Source organism: Moschus berezovskii, chromosome 3 (assembly GCF_049115385.1).
Source record: "Moschus berezovskii isolate FMDL1 chromosome 3, NW_MosBer_1.0, whole genome shotgun sequence".
NCBI classification, from domain to species: Eukaryota; Metazoa; Chordata; class Mammalia; order Artiodactyla; family Moschidae; genus Moschus; species Moschus berezovskii.
Window position 1 is genome coordinate 129,380,208 of NC_142462.1, and position 20,817 is coordinate 129,401,024.

Here is a 20,817-nt window from a genome sequence, read left to right on the forward strand (position 1 = left end):
ACAGTGATTTTGGAGCCCCCAAAAATAAAGTCTGACACTGTTTCCACTGTTTCCCCATCTATTTCCCATGAAGTGATGGGACCAGATGCCATGATCTTAGTTTTCTGAATGTTGAGCTTCCAGCCAACATTTTCACTCTCCTCTTTCACTTTCATCAAGAGGCCTTTGAGTTCCTCTTCACTTTCTGCCATAAGGGTGGTGTCATCTGCATATCTGAGGTTATTGATATTTCTCCCAGCAATCTTGATTCCAGCTTGTGCTTCTTCCAGCCCAGTGTTCCTCATGATGTACTCTGCATATAAGTGAAGTAAGCAAGGTGACAATATACAGCCTTGACGTACTCCTTTTCCTATTTGGAACCAGTCTGTTGTTCCATGTCCAGTTCTAACTGTTGCTTCCTGACCTGCATACAGGTTTCTCAAGAGGCAGGTCAGGTGGTCTGGGATTCCCGTCTCTTTCATCCTTTTTTGAAAGCCTTATACTTTATTTAAGACTGTCACATATGATGCACATTAATATTTTGAAAATTTTACACTGATGGTCTTTTTAAAACCTCTTCGCTTCCACAAAGACTGTCCTCCAGATGTCATTCTGTTTTCATGGAATCAGGGAAGGGAGGTGTGCACATGCTTTGGGGAGAAGGAGACAGGCAGAGAAATGCCTCTCGATGTGAAGAGGAAGAAAGCAGGGCCTCCGGCTGGAATGGAGGAGGAGGAGGAGCGTGAAGTCAGCAAGCATCTTGGCTTCTGTTTCTCAGTTAGTTCAAGCTGAAGTGCCAGAAGCTAGGGTCGGGAATTAGAGAGGTTGCGGACAAAGCCAGATGCTTCAGGATGTGTGCTCCAACCCCGCTCAGGACTCTGGGAATATCCCCCATGCTGGCAAGCCCAGCCAGTGTGAGTGACCTCCAGCAGGAAGAGCTGGAGTAGTCGGCTCTTAAGCCTCCCGCAGCCATTGTGTGCTGTAGAAAGAACCAGAAACAGGCACATAGTCTTGGGGGACACAGAAAGTAACTGAGCTAGAATGCAGCGGGCTTCCAGTGCAGAGAGTCGTGGACCTCAGTGTACACTCTTTCTTCCATGTTGTGCCGTGGCAGAAGCTGCCCAACATGGCCACTCTGAGAACTGGAAGGATGTATTCCTTGGCTGCCATTGGTCTGGCCATGTGAGCTAGTTCTCAGAAGCAAATATGGAAGGAATAGTCTGTGCTACCTCAGGTCCTCCCCAGGAGAACCTCCCACCTCTGGGGCTCCATTTTCTTTTTGCTTCTAATGGCCAAACGTCGACACTATGGGCAAAGTTGGAAGCCAACTGTTAAAGAAACTGAGGTGACAGAGTGCCCTTCGGTCAGTCTTTGAGCTGATTATTTACATGATTAACTGCATGTTAAATGTTAGAGTACATCATGTGACATGCCGGGCTGGACTAAGCACAATCTGAAATCAAGATTGCCCGGAGAAATATCAATAACCTCAGACACACAGATGACACCACCCTTATGGCAAAAAGCCTAAAGAAGATCTAAAGAGCCTCTTGATGAAAGTGAAAGAAGAGAGTAAAAAAGTTGGCTTAAAACTTAACATTCAGAAAACTAAGATCATGGTATCTTGTCCCATCACTTCATGGCAAATAGATGGGGAAACAATGAGACTATTTTTTGGGCTCAAAAATCACTGTAGATGGTGACTGCAGCCATGAAATTAAAAGACTCTTGCTCACATTCAGAAAACAAAGATCATGGCATCTGGTCCCATCACTTCATGGGAAATAGATGGAAAAACAGTGGAAACAGTGTCACACTAATTTTTGGGGTTCTAAAATCACTGCAGATGCTGATTGCAGCCAGGAAATTAAAAAACGCTTACTCCTTGGAAGGAAAGTTATGACCAACCTTGATAATATATTAAAAAACAGAGACATTACTTTGCCAACCAAGGTCCATCTAGTCAAGTCTATGGTTTTTCCAGTGGTCATGTATGGATGTGAGAGTTGGACTATGAAGAAAGCCGATCGCCAAAGAATTGATGCTTTTGAACTGTGGTGTTGGAGAAGACTCTTGAGAGTCCCTTGGACTGCAAGGAGATCCAACCAGTCCGTTCTAAGGGAGATCGATCCTGGGTCTTCATTGGAAGGACTGATGCTAAAGCTGAAACTCCAATACTTTGGTCACCTCATGTGATGAGTTGACTCACTGGAAAAGACTCTGATGCTGGGAAAGGTTGGGGGCGGGAGGAGAAGGGGACGACCGAGAATGAGATGGTTGGATGGCATCACCGACTCTGTGGACATGAGTTTGAGTGAACTCCGGGAGTTGGTGATGGACAGGGAGGCCTGGCGTGCTGTGATTCATGGGGTTGCGGAGAGTCAGACACGACTGAGCGACTGAACTGAACTGCTTCTTGGAAGAAAAGCTATGACTAACCTAGACAGCATATTAAAAAGCAGAGGCATTACTTTGCCGACAAAAGTCCTTCTAGTCTTGTGGTTTTCCCAGTAGTCATGTATGGATGTGAGAGTTGGACTATAAAGAACGTTGAGTGCCGAAGAATTGATGCTTTTGAACTGTGGTGTTGGAGAAGACTCTTGAGAGTCTTGAGACTCTTGGACTGCAAGAAGATCAAACCAGTAAATCCTAAAGGAAATCAGCCCTGAATGTTCATTGGAAGGACTGATGCTGAAGCTGAAATTCCAATACTTTGGCCACCTGATGCGAAGAACTGACTCATTAGAAAAGACCCTGATGCTAGGAAAGATTGAAGGCAGGAAGAGAAGGGGATGACAGAGGATGAGACGGTTGGATGGCATTACTGACTTGATGGACATGAGTTTGAGCAAGCTCCAGGAGTTGGTGATGGACAGGGAAGCCTGGCATGCTGCAGTCCATAGGGTCGCAAAGAGTCAGACACAAGTGAGTGACTGAACTGCATGTTAAAGACACCCTCTTCCTGATAGCCAGGGACCCACTTAGTTATCTGTTAATTCAGCTAAAAATTTCATTGTTTTAAAGTGCTGGCATTTTGTGGTTTATTTGTAATAGAACCCAGCATTACCTTAACTAATACAACCAGGCACTAACCATGCCTTTTGGTTGCAAAGATTAACAAATAGCAGAGCTACACTCAAAGAACACAGCCTCATGAGGAGGACAAGCGGATAAGTAAACAGCTTTTTCTACAGTGCGTGAAGCATGGTGCAACAACTGTGAGGAGTGTGGTGGCAGGTTGCCCAAGAGGGAAATCTAACAGAACCAGGAGTTGCCAGCCTGGGAAGCAGCAAGGAGACTGGTGGAGGAGGTCTCAAGTAGGCGTGGGAATCCAGCACGAAGCACCCAGGGTGCAAACAGCATGGATGAATTTTAGATGCTCTGCTCTAGATGAAAGAAGTCAGATTAAGGCTCAGTTTTCTGTATGACACCTGCAGTAGGCAAATTGCCAAACAGAGACTGATCAGTGTTGACCAGGGGCTAGGGATACAAGGAGGTGTTGACTATAAAGGACCATGAAGGAATTTTGAAAATGTTCCTACAAATGTTGACGAAAATGTTCTACATCTGATATTGATAGTGGTTACATGTCAGTATGCACTTGTCAAAGTTCATAGAAATGTATACTTAAATGGGTGAATTTTAATTATTATAACTCAATTTTTAAAATGCTCTGCAAAAAGGAAAATTTCATGTCTTTTTTAAAATAAGAAAGTAAAAAGTATACCATGCAAACACTAATCAAAAGCAATCTGAATCAACGGCAATCTGAATCAACTACTTTAATATCAAAGCAGACTTCAGAAAACAGAATACTATCAGGTATAAAGTGAGATATTTCATAATGACAAATAAATCATTTCATATAGAGTATCCATCTTAGATGGGCATTCACCAAACAATAAAGCTTCAGAATATGTGCAGCAAAATCTGAAAGAACTTTAATGACAAATAAACATGGTCAAAAAAAGTTTTCCAACCATGAGAAACTTAAAAAATAAGAGAAATTAAACACACACTAATCAGATAAAGAAAAAATTAAAATAGCAGAAATCAGTGAAGTAGAAATAAAACAAAAGAGAAAGTTAAAAATTTGACTCTTTGAAATGAACAATAAAAGTAATAAACCTCTAGACACATGGGTAAGGAAAAGCAACCAAAAAACATAGATTACCCACTGGGGAACAGACAGGACAACACTGCAGATGCTATATATATAAAAGATTAACAAGGGACACTGGGAATGCTAATAAATTTGATAGCAAGTGGACAAACTCTTTGAAAAACAAATATTACTAAAATTTGATCAATGTATGACTTTTATATCCCACTATCAAAATTAGAGAAAATTGAATTTATGGTAAAATATTATAAAAAAAAGAAAAACCCCATTCCAGTCCCTAGTAAACTCTACCAAACATTGAAAAAAGAAACAAAAACCCTTCTACACAAACCCTTCCAGAAAACGGAAGAGGAAAGAACACTTAAGTACTGCTTTGTGAGAAGCATTATCAGCGTTATCCTAACACCAAAAGCAAATCGAAGCATCATTAAAAAACTATAGAAAACAATATCTCTCGTGAACATAAATAGAAAAGTCCTCAGCAAAATATAAGCAAAGTGAATAAGCAGTACATCAAAGGGAGAATTAGCTATGACGAACTAGAATCTTCCGGAGTTATGCAAGTTTAACAGCCAAAACTCAGGGAATGTAGTTCACCATATTGAGAGGCTAAAAAGAAATAAAAAACGAAAGCATACAATCGAACGAAAAGGCACAGGTGACAATTTTTTTCACAAAATTCAACATCAGTACTATGTAGCTAATTATAAATAGAAGGACATTTTTCAAACACCTACAACTAACGCTCTACTGAACAGTGATGGATAATTGTTTTAAGGTCAGGACTAGGCAGTTTGGCCACCTTTGTCACCACTTCTATTCAGTATTGCACAGCGGCCCTTTCCAGAGCATTAAGGGGGAAAAGTTAACCCATACAGATTGAAAGGAAATGAGCAGAACTGACTTTTTTCACAAACAATGTAACTGTCTGTCCGTTGTTCAGTCACCACGTTGTGTCTGACTCTTTGTGACCCCATGGACTGCAGCACTCCAGGCCTCCCTGTCCCTCACCATCTCCCAGAGTTTGCCCAAGTTCATGTCCTTTGAATCAGTAACTCCATCCAGCCATCTCATCCTCTGTCGCCCCCTTCTCCTCCTGCCCTCAGTCTTTCCCAGCATCAGGGTCTTCTCCAGTGAGCCAGCTCTTCACATCAGGTGGCCAGAGTATATGAGCTTCAGCTTCAGCATCAGTCCTTCCAAAGGGTATTCAGAGTTGATTTCCTTTAAGATGGACTGGTTTGATCTCCTTGCTTTCCGAGGGCTTGTCAGAGTCTCCTCCAGCACCGCAGTTCGCAAGCACCAATTCTTCGGCGCTCTGCCCTCTCTGTTGTCCCGCTCTCACACCTGTATGACGGCCGGGAGGACTAGAGCCTTAATTACACGAACCTCTGTTGGCAAAGTGATGTCTTTGCTGTTTGACACTCTGTCTAGGTTTGTCATAGCTTTTCTTCCAAGGAGCAATTGTCTTCTAATTTCATGGCTGCAGTCACCATCCACCGTGATTTTAGAGCCAAGATAAGGAAATATGTCACTGCTTCCACCTTTCCCCCTTCTATTTGCCATGAAGTCATGGGACTGGATACCATGATCTTAGTTTTTTATAATATTGAATTTTAAGCTTTTTTTTTTCACTCTCCTCCTTTACTCTCATCAAGAGGCTCTTTAGTTCCTCTGCACTTTCTGCCATTAGAGTGGTATCATCCACATTATCTGAGGATGATGATATTTCTCCCAACAATCTTGATTTCAGCTTGTAATTCATCCAGCCCAACATTTCGCATGATGTTCCCTGCGTTGTGGTGAAGGGGCTTGCATTAACTCAGTGAAGCTATGAACCATGCCATGTAGGGCCACCCAAGACAGATGGGTCATAATGGAGACTTCTGACAAAACGTGATCCACTGGAATGCAAACCACTCCAGTATACTAGCCACAAGGACCCCATGAACTGTATATAAAAAATAAAAACTCTCTATCGAGTATATCTTTAAAAAATCAATTTTAAAAGTTAATATAATTAAAAAGAAAGTTTAGGAATGTCTTAGGGTACAAGGTCAATATTGAAAAATCAACTAGCAATAAACAATTGGAAATTAGAAATGATAACATCAAATGTAATAGCCTAGTAAAACATAAACTACACAAGGATAGGTTTAACGAAGTATCACAATATCAATATCCTGAAAACAGCAGACACTACTGAAAGAATTTAAAGAGGACTTGAATAAATAGAGATACCATATCAATTCACTGAAAGTCTTATTGTGGAAAATGTCAGTTATCTTCAAAGTGATTTTAAGATTCAGCAAGACTCCAATCAGAATTCCAAGAGAGTGAGTATTTTGTATAATTTTATAAGCTGATTATAAAATTTCATATTAGTTTAAAAGATGTAGACAGCCAAAACAATTTTGACAGATTTCAAATTTTGAGAACTTAAAATGCATGATTTAAAAGTACATAATAAAATTATACTAATCAAGACAATGAGATTTTAGTGTAAGGATAGCTATACAGACCAGTGGGTCTAAATGGAATCCAGAAGTAAATCCACATAATTTATTTTTTATAAAGGAGCTGAGGTAATTTTATAGAGAAAGGATTATCTTTTTGACATATATTATTGAAAATATTGAATGTCTATATGGATATAAACAATATTTACCCTTATCTCACACCATATAGTAAAAAAAATTAACTGGAAATGCATCATAGATGCAAACTTTAACATAAAGCTATAAAACTTCCTCATGAAAAAGTAGGAGTAAATCTTTGTGACCTTGTTGGGAAAGATAAACTAGATATGATACCAAAAGAACAAATCATAACAGAAATAATTGATAATTGAGCTTTCTTCAAAATTAAAATACTTAACCCTTTCAAAGATACTCTTTAAAAGTCCTGAAAAGATAAGGTTCAGACTGGAAAGAACATATATCCAATAAAGCACTTGTATCCAGACTATGTAAAGAACTCTCAAAAGTCAATAATAAGACATACAATCTGATTTAAAATATCTGTGGAAGATTTGAACAGGCACTTTAACATGAAAAGATATTTGCATTAGAAATATGAAGGTGAAAATGAAAAACAGAAACAATTACCTAAATAATAGAATACCTAAAGAGGAAAAGACTGTCCAAACCGAGTATTGAAGAGGATATGAATACATGGGAACTTGCATATTTTGCTGTTGGGAATGTATAATGGTGCAGTCACTTTGAAAAATAGTTTAAGAATTTCTTACAAAATTGAAAGTACACTTACCATTTAACCCAGCAATTCTACTCCAGGTTTTTACAAAGTCTGGTGTAAAAATTTCATAATAGCTTTTTTCACAATTTCCAAACTTGGAAACAGCTAAAAGTCACTTGGTAAATGAATAAGCAGAATATGGTATATCTGTATAATGTTATATGATTAAGCAATAAAAGGGAGTGAACTCATAAACACGCAGTGTGAATGAATGAGTCTCAAAAGTACTACATTACATGAAGAAGAAAAAACAAAGACTACATAATGTATGATTCCAGTAATATTAAATTCTAGAAAAGGTAAAACTAGATCAGGAAGCAGACCCGTGACTGCCTGAAGAACGTATGATGTTGAAAAGCAAGAACAGTTATCAGAGGTGGTGGAAATGGACTCTATTTTGATGGTGCCAGTGTTTACATGACTGCATACCGTTTACAAAACTCACTGAATTTCATACTTCAAATAGGTGGATTTTATTGTGTTCACACTAAACAGCAATGCAACAGGTTATAAAAGAAAGAACATACACTCCTTATAGGAAACAAGAGTATATATTTGCTTCTCTTGAATGAAAATACTCTGAAAAATTTTCTAATAATTTGATGCATAATCTTCTGGATTGCCAACAAAAGTCCATCTAGTCAAAGCTATGGTCTTTCTAGTAGTCGTGTGTGGATGTGAAAGTTACCATAAAGAGGGCTGAGTGCTGAAGAATTGATGCTTTTGAACTGTGGTGTTGGAGAAGACTCTTGAGAGTTCCTTGGACTGCAAGGAGATCCTGCCAGTCCATCCTAAAGGAAATCAGTCCTGAATTGGATGTACTGATGAGCTGAAGTTCCAATACTTTGGCCACCTGATGTGAAGAACTGAGACATTGGGAAAGACTCTGATGTTGGGGGAGATTGAAGGCGGGAAAAGAAGGGGGTGACAGAGGATGAGGTGGTTGGATGGCATCACCGACTCGATGGACATGAGTTTGAGTGAGCTCTGGGAGCTGGTGATGGACAGGGAGGCCTGGCGCGCTGCAGTCCATGGGAAGCAAAGAGTAGGACATGACTGAGCGCCTGAACAACAAAAACAACAGCAGCAGTCTTCTGGGTTGCTTTTTATCGACATACACTAAGTATGTTGCTTCGTAAACTTTTTCATACGATTGCACATTGTGAACATTTTTATGTGTCAATAAATGCTTCCTGTACTGTCTTTTTAAAGTTGAGTTTGTAAACAAGTATCTGAGAAATTACCCATGGTTGAATATTTGCCTAATTTTTCATTTTTCAGTGTTGAAAGCTATGTTATAGTTTCAAATACTCTGACTTTAGTGCAGTAATTTTGGTTAGATTTAGCTTACAGTTTCACGAGCCTGATAATGGCTATGAAAAGTTTGTCAGAGGAATGGTGAAAGTCCTGATTGGGTCGTGGGGCTGACTCATGGATTTCGAGTGAGATTATAGACAACTATTGTTGTCAATGGAAGACACATTTTTGGTTAGTGAAGATTATGATCTTCTATAGCCCACCGTGTAGAAGTAACCACTTCAACCCTGGTTTGAAGGCAGCTCTAACAGAGAGAGACTACTACCAGCTGACACTTGAATGTAAGCCAGTCTTGCTGGGAGAGGCAGGTGCATAGAGTTACAAGTCCTCGTCTTCAGCCCCACCTTTTACAGCTAGAAGATCACACTGTGAGAAAGGAACCAGATTTCCTGCAGTGAGGTTCAGGAGATTCTGAGTTTTATTCCTTGGTCTCTGGTCACTAGATGGTAACAACACCTGACATCTCTATACCCGCCTTCACTAAGGACTTTCGTGTCCATCACTTCCTCTACTGCTTGTTACAACCAACCCATGAACAAATGAGGAACCCAGAGCAGAAGTGAATGAGATTCATGCTCAGGTAACTAGTTCATGGATGAAGGAGCCAGGGTGAGCACCGCAGATTTCTTATGTCAGATTTGATAGTCCTCATTGCAAGCGTTCCCTGTGAGAATGAGTGCCTGTTGGGAGAGTATACCACCTTTCAGTCTGAGGAGACGGTTACATGAATCTACACTCTGGATAAAATGACTTTGGGTGGTATATATATGTGCCTATGTCCACTTTCCTGGTTTTGACATTTGTTACAATACACAGGACCTCTCTGTATTCTCTTTGGAACTTCTTATGAATCTAAAGTTATTTCAAAATTTTTTTCGAAATCAGTAGCAAGTCGAATTGCTGTGGAATAAAGAATAAATAAGAAACAATTATTTAAAATTATCCAGCCATTCTATACCCAATTCAGGTTTCCTAGGTGGCTCAGTGGTAGAGAATCTGCCTTCCAATGCAGGAGTCCCAGGAGACGTAGGTTTGATCCCTCGGTTGGGAAGATCTCCTGGCGGAGGAAATGATAGCCCACTCCAGTGTTCTTGCCTGGATAATGCCTTGGACAGAGGAGCCTGGTGGGCTACAGTCCATGGAGTGACAAAGACTCAGACATGACTAAAGCAGCTGAGCATGAACACACCGACATATACCCAATTCAGGTGTCCAGAAATTCTAATCATTGTTCTTAGTTTCATTGAAAACTGTTAAAACTTAAAGCAGTTCTATTCAAGTGAAAACATTTATTGATCACCGTTTTGTCTCAAGATGGTCAATTTATTCAAATGATACTTTTAGGTACATTTTCCTTCCTTTTATTCCAATTTAAGTTCAAGGAGTTTGTTTCGCACGAGGAGAGTATATCATCCCATCTACCCTCATGATAACCCCAAGATGTAGGTAACAGCCTTACCACCAGATTACAGGTGGATAAACTACTCATTTAAGGAAAAATTTCCACACTATTCCAGTTTTTACACAAATCTGGGTTGGTGTCCTAGTGATTTCAATCTAATTTTATTCAAAGCCCATAATGTCTTTCAGGGAACCAACTCAGACAATTTCAGTACTGGTGCCTCAGAGAAACAAAGTGTTTATTTTGGACTTGCATTATCCTGAAGCCTTGACATGCCAGATCATGTGCACATGTTTGAAACAGCAATGCAGTCATCAGCGGGGAGCTGATCCTCCTTCCCAGGGAAGGGGCAGCTCAAAGCTTGCCCTCGAGTAGAAGAGTAGACGGCAGTGAAGGTGAGCTTAGATCATCTTGTTCAACAAATTTGAGGAATCATGGCCTTTTTGGCTGCCAGGGAGGGACAAATGGGAAATTTGCACATAATCCTACAATTCAGTCAACTTCTCAGAGGACAAAAGGGAAACTTTTGGGCAGCCAACCCAAGATTCTGAGGCATTAGCTGCTGGACCCCAAATCCTTGGCTGCTCTTTGTTCTTTTCACAGGAGAGAAAGCAGTTGCCCACACAAAAAACAAGGTTCCTTCCCACAGAGTTATAGCTGCTTTGCCTGGGAGAACTTCAGACAAGATCCCATTTTCCCCAAGAGGTTCGGTGTCTGCTTTGTCCCGTGGTTGCCCTGTAAAATAAATCACAACACTTAATTGTTCCACAGGATTCTCACATCTTGCATATTTATGGATCATCTAGACAGCAAATCTGAAGGGAACCTGGAGTGGGTAGCCAGATACAGACTCTACATTCACTTATGGAAAATAAAAAGGAAAAAGCCAGCTAATGTTTACAACAGAGAAGAACCATGAAAAAACATTTTTACTTGTTGAGTTTGCAAATGTCTTTATTGTAGTCTTTTCCTTTGACAAGAGAAAGTAGCACTCAAATGTTAGCTGAGCCTCACTTCTGATAAAAGAAAAAAAGCAAAAACCATAAACTAGGCAAATCAAATTATATTTTAATCTATCAAAACTTCACTGAAACTTCAGAACTTCACTGAAACAAATGACTGTATTTGGCAATAAGATGTAAAATAAAAAATGATTGATTTTTATCCTTAACTTACTGCTATAGACATTGATTTTCAACTGCAAGTTATGATTCTCATCATATAAACAATGAGAAATAAGTATTCCAGAAAAGCTGTGAGAAAAATAAAGCTAGATATAGACTCTTTCTTTTGTGCACTCAACTGCAAGCGCACATTCAAACACAATAAACCAATACAACGTTCCCTGCATGAGTTTGAAGTTCATGACTTAGAGATATCCATTGTAACTCAGACCGGAAATGAAACAGAATCTACTCTGGAAAAACAATGGTTTTCCTGAGATAATCATTAACTCTGCAGAGAGTACAAAGTCAGATGAAAGACTCCCTTTCTGGAAAGGCTATGGTGAGTTCAGTGAAACTCTGACAGCCTGATTTGAGAAAGAATGCTCTATTTTCATTCTGGGGAGACAACTAGAGCACCATTGCCTGTGAGCTAATGGCAAGCCACTCCAGTACTCTTGCCTAGAAAATCCCATGGATGGAGGAGCCTGGTGGGCTGCAGTCCGTGGGGTCGCTAAGGGTCGGACACGACTGAGCGACTTCCCTTTCACTTTTCACTTTCACACATTGGAGAAGGAAATGGCAACCCACTCCAGTGTTCTTGCCTGGAGAATCCCAGGGACGGGGGAGCCTGGTGGGCTTCCGTCTATGGGGTCACACAGAGTCGGACACGACTGAAGTGACACAGCAGCAGCATAAAATGTTTTAGTTTTCAAACACATCAGCTCCATTTCTGCTTAAATAGCCTGAACAAACCTCTCAGTGTAGCTCAAGGCGTCTTTTGGGCTCCAAGTATTGGCGACTGGCACAAGTAAGGCTTAGTGATGACTGACCTTAAAAATGCTCTAAGGCATAATAATGGCAGGGCTACAGGAAACTCTCCCAAGTAAACCAACTTGAGCTTCATTGACCACACTTGATTTATTTTCTCTCTGTGTATTCATGGCTAGAGAATTGAATGCTCATGGAGTATTTGTTTCTATTTCATTTTTCCATGCCATCCTATTGTTTGTCCCATTGTTTTCCTGTATAGCCATAATGACTCTAATTCATGTAGGTGCTACACAGTGAATAATTGGTCATGGGTTAGGCATAATGCATAAACTGTGTTTAGACTTGGATGATGAAACAATCAATGTATAATGTTTGATCCATGCATATGTGTTTTGTCTACACGAATATAAATGTTATTACCAGTATGTTTTGGTATATTATACTTCCTTTTAAAAAATTAAATAGTAAAAACAAAAGTGAATTGATGTGTTCTAAAGTTCAAATCGGAGAAGGCAATGGCAAGCCACTCCAGTACAATTGCCTAGAAAATCCCATGGATGGAGGAGCCTGGTAGGCTGCAGTCCGTGGGGTCGCTAAGGGTCGGACACGACTGAGCAACTTCACTTTCACTTTTCACTTTCCACTTTCACACATTGGAGAAGGAAATGGCAACCCACTCCAGTGTTCTTGCCTGGAGAATCCCAGGGACAGGGGAGCCTGGTGGGCTTCCGTCTATGGGGTCACACAGAGTCGGACACGACTGAAGTGACTTAGCAGCAAAGTTCAAATAGTATATCCTTCTTATTATGAAGCATGCTAAGCCCTACCCAGCTAAACTTCTCTAACCCTCATGGTGGCCTCAGGACATCTTCTTGGCTTCAGCTCCATCTCTTTGTATTATTCCTGGATGTCCATATGATTAGCCAATCATTTTTTCTTCTCCAGGCCTATCGCTGGCTTGTCCTCTTAATCCTTACCACATTTCTGAATTTCTACTCTCAATACAGACACCTGATACAGTCAATCTGCTGATTTCTCGTGACTCATCTGGAACCTCTTTCTCCTAGGAAATTGAGCCTCTGTTTCATTGCTTTGTCTCTTTAAGAAGCTAGACCATTTTCTCCTAAATATTCTAAGCTACCCAACATAACACAACAGTTTGTAAGTAGGGTTAGTGGCTTCTTTGTAACAAATGTGATATTATTTGCAGACTTGACGCCCCAAGTTTTTGTCCCACTCTATTACCAACGCTGGGAACCCCACCTCACTCCCGCAGGTTTGCCTCCAGTCATTGAACTGACTCTTGCCAATGTTATCATTTTGCTAAATGATGCTAAATAATGACCTCCCTTTTGCTGAATTCATTAGTCACTTTCTTGTCCCCAGCTGTCATTCAGCCTCTCAGCAAGTTTCAACACCACTGGCCACTCTGTCCTTTTATATTTTCCCTCCACTTAAAGCACTTTCTTCTCAACAACATGATCTTTGGGGATTTCCTCTGGCCTCACTGGCTGTGTCATCTCTGAATCCTTGCCTAGATCACAGAGGTTAGAGAGCACCAGAGTGTGTCACGTGTCCCTTAACTCTGTCTTCCTTGCCTGAGGGTCTCTCCAGGAATTCTTATCCAAGGGCGTGATATCAAGTGACATGAAAGTATTGACTAAATCGGTGCCTCCACCTCATCTGACAGCCTACATGGCTTGACCACCAAATGTGGATCAGATTCCCAGTGTGGCCTGTCCTAGGAAGAATGCTCACTCCACAGTCTGCCCTTCTTCCTGGTCACCTGGCAATTCTTGGTACCACCATCCTTTAAGTTCCTTGACCTAGAAACAGGGGAATTATCCTCAGTTCCTATTCACATCCTACCTGGCATCCAATCTTGCAACAAATTGCATCATCTCTACTTGCAGACACACCCCTGGTCCTTCCACCCACCTCCCCTACCCTACTGGCCTGGGCCATGACCCCCTATCTCACCTTGATCGCTCAAAGTTTTCAAGCTGTCTTCCTATATCTATGTTTGCTACTTAATCCTGTTTTATACAATACAAAGTGACCTTTTGAAAACGCAAGATCAGTTCAGTTCAGTTCAGTTCAGTCGCTCAGTCGTGTCCGACTCTCCGCGACCCCATGAATCACAGCACGCCAGGCCTCCCTGTCCATCACCAACTCCCGAAGTTCACTCAGACTCATGTCCACAGAGTCGGTGATGCCATCCAGCCATCTCATTCTCCGTCGTCCCCTTCTCCTCCCGCCCCCAACCTTTCCCAGCATCAGAGTCTTTTCCAGTGAGTCAACTCGTCGCATGAGGTGGCCAAAGTATTGCAGTTTCAGCTTTAGCATCAGTCCCTCCAATGAACATCCAGGACTGATCTCCTCTAGAATGGACTGGTTGGATCTCCTTGCAGTATAAGGGACTCTCAAGAGTCTTCTCCAACACCACAGTTCAAAAGCATCGATTCTTCGGCGGTCAGCCTTCTTCACAGTCCAACTCTCACATCCATACATGACCACGGGAAAAACCATTGCCTTGACTAGACAGACCTTGGTTGGCAAAGTAATGTCTCTGCTTTTTAATATACTATCAAGGTTGGTCATAACTTTCCTTCCAAGGAGCAAGCGTCTTTTAATTTCATGGCTGCAATCAGCATCTGCAGTGATTTTGGAGCCCCAAAAAACAAAGTCTGACACTGTTTCCACTGTTTTTCCATCTATTTCCCATGAAGTGATGGGACCACATGCCATGATCTTTGTTTTCTGAATGTTGAGCTTCAAGCCAACCTTTTCACTCTCCTCTTTCACTTTCATCAAGAGGCTTTTGAGTTCCTCTTCACTTTCTGCCATAAGGGTAGTGTCATCTGCATATCTGAGGTTATTGATATTTCTCCCAGCAATCTTGATTCCAGCTTGTGCTTCTTCCAGCCCAGCATTCCTCATGATGTACTCTGCATATAAGTTAAATAAGCAAGGTGACAATATACAACCTTGACGTACACCTTTTCCTATTTGGAACCAGTCTGTTGTTCCATGTCCAGTTCTAACAGTTGCTTCCTGACCTGCATACAGGTTTCTCAAGAGGCAGGTCAGGTGGTCTGGGATTCCCATCTCTTTCAGAATGTTCCACAGTTTATTGTGATCGACACAGTCAAAGGCTTTGGCATAGTCAATAAAGCAGAAATAGATGTTTTTCTGAAACTCTCTTGCTTTCTCCATGATCCAGCGGATGTTGGCAATTTGATCTCTGGTGCCTCTGCCTTTTCTAAAACCTGCTTGAACATCTGGGAATTCACGGTTTACATACTGCTGAAGCATGGCTTGGAGAATTTTGAGCATGACTTTACTAGTGTGTGAGATGAGTGCAATTGTGCGGTAGTTTGAGCATTCTTTGGCATTGCCTTTCTTTGGGATTGGAATGAAGACTGACCTCTTCCAGTCCTGTGGCCACTGCTGAGTTTTCCAAATCTGCTGGCATATTGAGTGCAGCACTTTCACAGCATCATCTTTCAAGACTTGAAATAGCTCAACTGGAATTCCATCACCTCCACTAGCTTTGTTAGTAGTGATGCTTTCTAAGGCCCACTTGACTTCACATTCCAAGATGTCTGGCTCTAGGTCAGTGATCACGTTATCGTGACTATTTTGGTCGTGAAGATCTTTTTTGTACAGTTCTTCTGTGTATTCCTGCCACCTCTTCTTAATATCTTCTGCTTCTGTTAGGTCCATACCATTTCTGTCCTTTATCGAGCCCATCTTTGCATGAAATGTTCCTTTGGAATCTCTAATTTTCTTGAAGAGCTCTCTTGTTTTTCCTATTCTGTTGTTTTCCTCTATTTCTTTGCATTGATCACTGAGGAAGGCTTTCTTATCTCTCCTTGCTATTCTTTGGAACTCTGCATTCAGATGCTTATATCTTTCCTTTTCTCCTTTGCTTTTCGTCTCTCTTCTTTTCACAGCTATTTGTAAGGCCTCCTCAGACAGCCATTTCGCTCTTTTGCATTTCTTTTCCATGGGGATGGTCTTGGTCCCTGTCTCCTGTACAATGTCACGAACCTCCGTCCAGAGTTCATCAGGCACTCTATCAATCAGATCTAGTCCCTTAAATCTATTTCTCACTTCCACTGTATAATCATAAGGGATTTGATTGAGGTCATATCTGAATGGTCTAGTGGTTTTCCCTACTTTCTTCAATTTAAGTCTGAACTTCGCAATAAGGAGTTCATGATCTGAGCCACAGTCAGCTCCTGGTCTTGTTTTCGCTAACTGTATACAGCTTCTCCATCTTTGGTTGCAAAGAATATAATCAATCTGATTTCGGTGTTGACCATCTGGTGATGTCCATGTGTAGAGTCTTCTCTTGTGCTGTTGGAAGAGGGTGTTTGCTATGACCAGTGCATTCTCTTGACAAAACTCTATTAGCCTTTGCCCTGCTTCATTCCGTGCTCCAAGGCCAAATTTGCCAGTTACTCCAGGTGTTTCTTGACTTCCTACTTTTGCATTCCAGTCCCCTATAAGGAAAAGGACATCTTTTTTGGGTGTTAGTTCTAAAAGGTCTTGTAGGTCTTCATAGAACCGATTAACTTCGGCTTCTTCAGCATTACTCGTTGGGGCATAGGCCTGGATTACTGTAATATTGAATGGTTTGCCTTGGAAGCGAACAGAAATCATCCTGTCATTTTTAAGATTGCATCCAAGTACTGCATTTCGGACTCTTTTGTTTACCATGATGGCTACTCCATTTCTTCTAAGGGATTCCTGCCCACAGTAGTAGATATAATGGTCGTCTGAGTTAAATTCACCCATTCCAGTCCATTTTAATTCACTGATTCCTAGAATGTCAACGTTCACTCTTGCCATCTCCTGTTTGACCACTTCCAATTTGCCTTGATTCATGGACCTAACATTCCAGGTTCCTATGCAATACTGCTCTTTACAGCACCGGACCTTGCTTCTATCACTGGTCACATCCACAACTGGGTATTGGTTTTGCTTTTGCTCCATCCCTTTATTCCTTCTATAGTTATTTCTCCACTGAGCTCCAGTAGCATACTGGGCACCTACTGACCTGGGGAATTCCTCATTCAGTATCCTATCATTTTGCCCTTTGTTACTGTTCATGGGGTTCTCAAGGCAAGTATACTGAAGTGGTTTGCCATTCCCTTCTCCAGTGGACCACATTCGGCTGTGGTCCATGTGATCAGATTGGCTAGTTTCCTGTGATTATGATATCAGTCTGTCCGCCCTCTGGTGCCCCCTAGCAATACCTACCGTCTTATTTGGGTTTTCTTACCTTGGTCGTGGAAAATCTCTTCACAGCCGCTCCAGCAAAGTGCAGCCGCTGTACCTTACCTTGGGTGAGGGGTATCTCCTCTAGGCCGCCCCTCCTGACCTTGAACGCGGAGTAGCTCCTCTCGGCCCTCCTGCGCCCGCGCAGCCACCGCCTGTTGAACGTTGGGTAGCTCCTCTCGGCCGCCGGCCCTGGCCTCAGGCGTGGGGTAGCTCCTCACGGCCGCACCTCTTTGCGTGGTTCGTTGTGCCGGGGCCGGCGTCTCTCGCGTCGCGTCTGCGCCGCCGGGGCCGGCGTCTCTCGCGTCGCGTCTGCGCCGCCGGGGCCGGCGTCTCTCGCGTCGCGTCTGCGCCGCCGGGGCCGGCGTCTCTCGCGTCGCGTCTGCGCCGCCGGGGCCGGCGTCTCTCGCGTCGCGTCTGCGCCGCCGGGGCCGGCGTCTCTCGCGTCGCGTCTGCGCCGCCGGGGCCGGCGTCTCTCGCGTCGCGTCTGCGCCGCCGGGGCCGGCGTCTCTCGCGTCGCGTCTGCGCCGCCGGGGCCGGCGTCTCTCGCGTCGCGTCTGCGCCGCCGGGGCCGGCGTCTCTCGCGTCGCGTCTGCGCCGCCGGGGCCGGCGTCTCTCGCGTCGCGTCTGCGCCGCCGGGGCCGGCGTGATAGAAGTCACAAAAACTAGATTCTTTGTTCCCTAACCCAAACAGGTGAGCTGTTCACCTGTTTCTGCAGTGGAAGCACAAGTGACTCCCATGGCCTGACACAGACCTCTGTGCTTTCAATGTTCTTTTCAGCCATTTTGGCCACTTTGCTCTGAAGTTTGGTACGACCACCTGGTTCCTGCCATTCTGGAGCCCTGTAACCCTAAATGATACAAGAAGACCCAATTCAGCTTCATCTCTCACTGTCAACCCCAGACTTCAGTATTGACACCACATTACCATATGATGCCAGCCTCTCTTTATCAGTAGACTTGTTGGCCTTGTTGAAGGGGATGCTCTCCGTGGTGTCTCAAAGGAGTGTGTTGGTACCACGTGACAAATCTGCTTTAATATTCCCACATTTCCAAAACTGTGGTCTTTCCTCAACACTTGAGCAAAGTCGATCTGCCATCTCTGCTCTTTCCTGGAGGGCATCAGTGCTCTGGAATCCACCCTAGCAACACTCAAGAACCAGCCACGGGATTCTTGGCTGGGTTGCTAATCCCTAAGCCAATCACTTTCTGTTTTTCAAGCCCTCCAAGCAGTTAACAAAAGCCAACTCTGTCCATGATCATTTCCCTTATGTTGTTCCTGAATCGTCTAACTTCTAGAGTCCAACAAGGCCTGTGTCACCACTGCTTGCTTTCCAGTCACCGAGGAAGAGTCCTAGTGGGGGTGTTTGTGCAAGGCCTCTGCTAGCAGCTCAGCTGGTAAAGAATCTGCCTGCAGTGCGGGAGACCTGGGTTTGACCCCTGGGTTGGGAAGATCCCCTGAGGAAGGGAAAGGCTACCCATTCCAGTATTCTGGCCTGGAGAATTCCATGGACTAAAGAGTTGGACACGGCTGAGCGACTTTCACTTCACTCTGCTCACAATAGGGTCCTCGTTGCTGTTAGACCTGGCTCCAAAATCTCCTAGTAAGGGTCCATTTTAGTCTGCACTCTCTCAAAGCAGAACCAAAGGTAAGAATTTATGGGCACACTATTTACCTTGGAATTGACTTCAGAAGCAGAAATGAAAGACCAAAGGAAGTGAAGCAGGAAAACAGGGATAGTTTACACAAGAGGGCGGTATCTACTGGCCACTAGGACCTTCTGCAGGACATATACCATGCCTTCCAAAATCATCTGCTAAAGAGGCGAAGGCAAGGGGCATCTGCTCCGGGCCTTTCCCGCTCGCACTGGCAGGGAGATGGGCTCCCTGCACGTATCGCTTGTATGTGCCTGAATGCAAGGCCGGCATCAAGGAACCTCAAGGTGGAAAGTGTAGGTCTAGCCTGAGACGTGGCTCAGGCATCACCAGGTGGGCAGCAGTGTGGGGGTGACCTGACGCTCTAAGGTGGGGCTGGGATGTGAGGTCTGTCTGGGAACAGCTGGGCCTGGTCAAAGTCAGCCCGCCAGCAGTGGGAGGGACATCGATCCCCTTTCGGCTATGACACTTCAAACAGTCGCTAAAGTTCCCTGGCCCTCCCTCCGCTTATTCATTTGTAAATTGTGAAATGTGGGCTAACGTTGTGGCTCCAAAACCTATCTTTAGAACAGAGCTACATCGGAAATTCTTAAAGTCACATGAATTTGAGCCCCAGAAATCCTGTTTCAGGGAGTCCTGGCTACAGTGCAAGAAATCACGTCTCATAAACCTCCGGGTGATTCCAGTGTAGTTAGTCTCACTTCTAGAGTCCCTTTTCATTCCGTGACTTGGTGGATTATTTAGCCATTGGATAAATGATGTTGGAATTTCAAGATAGATATAGCATGGAATTATTTAATTTACAGATCTTGCATTTGGATGAGATTTACACAGAAGAAGCAATAAGTTTGTAACATAAGACAATATCCAACCTGATGTTGCAGATCACACAACTTTCACCTGTGGAGGTGGTTTTCTAGCAATAATCAAATTGTTCTCTTCATTTTATTTTTAACCCAATGTAATAAATACTTGCTAAACACATTCTATCTAGTAGATTGTACTGTTTGTTGATATTGATCTGGTGCTATTATAAAAAGACAAATAAGACATTGTCCTTGTATGAAAGAGGTGTGTTACAATGCAACAGATAAAGAATTCGGGCAGAATGAGATGTCATGGTCAGGGGCTGGGGGAGATACAAAGCCTATAGATTTTTCCAAGAAGGAAACAATCACATTTTGCCAAATAAAAAATGCAAGATTTTTTGGCTATAGTTTATTAATTTTTCAAGCTATGTTCAACAACCAAGGACAGCATAGAAGAAAGTAGAATCTGAGGAAGATGGACATGGAAGTAAAGACAGTGAAGGGTCCTCAGGGCCCCCCAAGAACATCATTGCACTGAGTTGGAGACCGGTGAAGCTAGAGTCAGAGGACATGGAATGCCCTGGAGAGATGAAGAAACAAAGCATCACCACGTGGGGAAGTGAGCACAAGTTTCAGGTACACTCTATTTCTGCATTATTGACTGTGCCAAAGCCTTTGACTGTGTGGATCACAATAAACTGTGGAAAATTCTGAAAGAGATGGGAATACCAGACCACCTGACCTGCCTCTTGAGAAACCTGTATGCAGGTCAAGAAGCAACAGTTAGAACTGGACATGGAACAACAGACTGGTTCCAAATAGGAAAAGGAGTACATCAAGGTTGTATATTGTCACCTTGCTTATTTAACTTATGTGCAGAGTACATCATGAGGAATGCTGGGCTGGAAGAAGCACAAGTTGGAATCAAGATTGCCGGGAGAGATATCAATAACCTCAGATATGCAGATGACACCACCCTTATGGCAGAAAGTGAAGAGAAACTAAAAAGCCTCTTGATGAAAGTGAAAGAGGAGAGTGAAAAAGTTGGCTTAA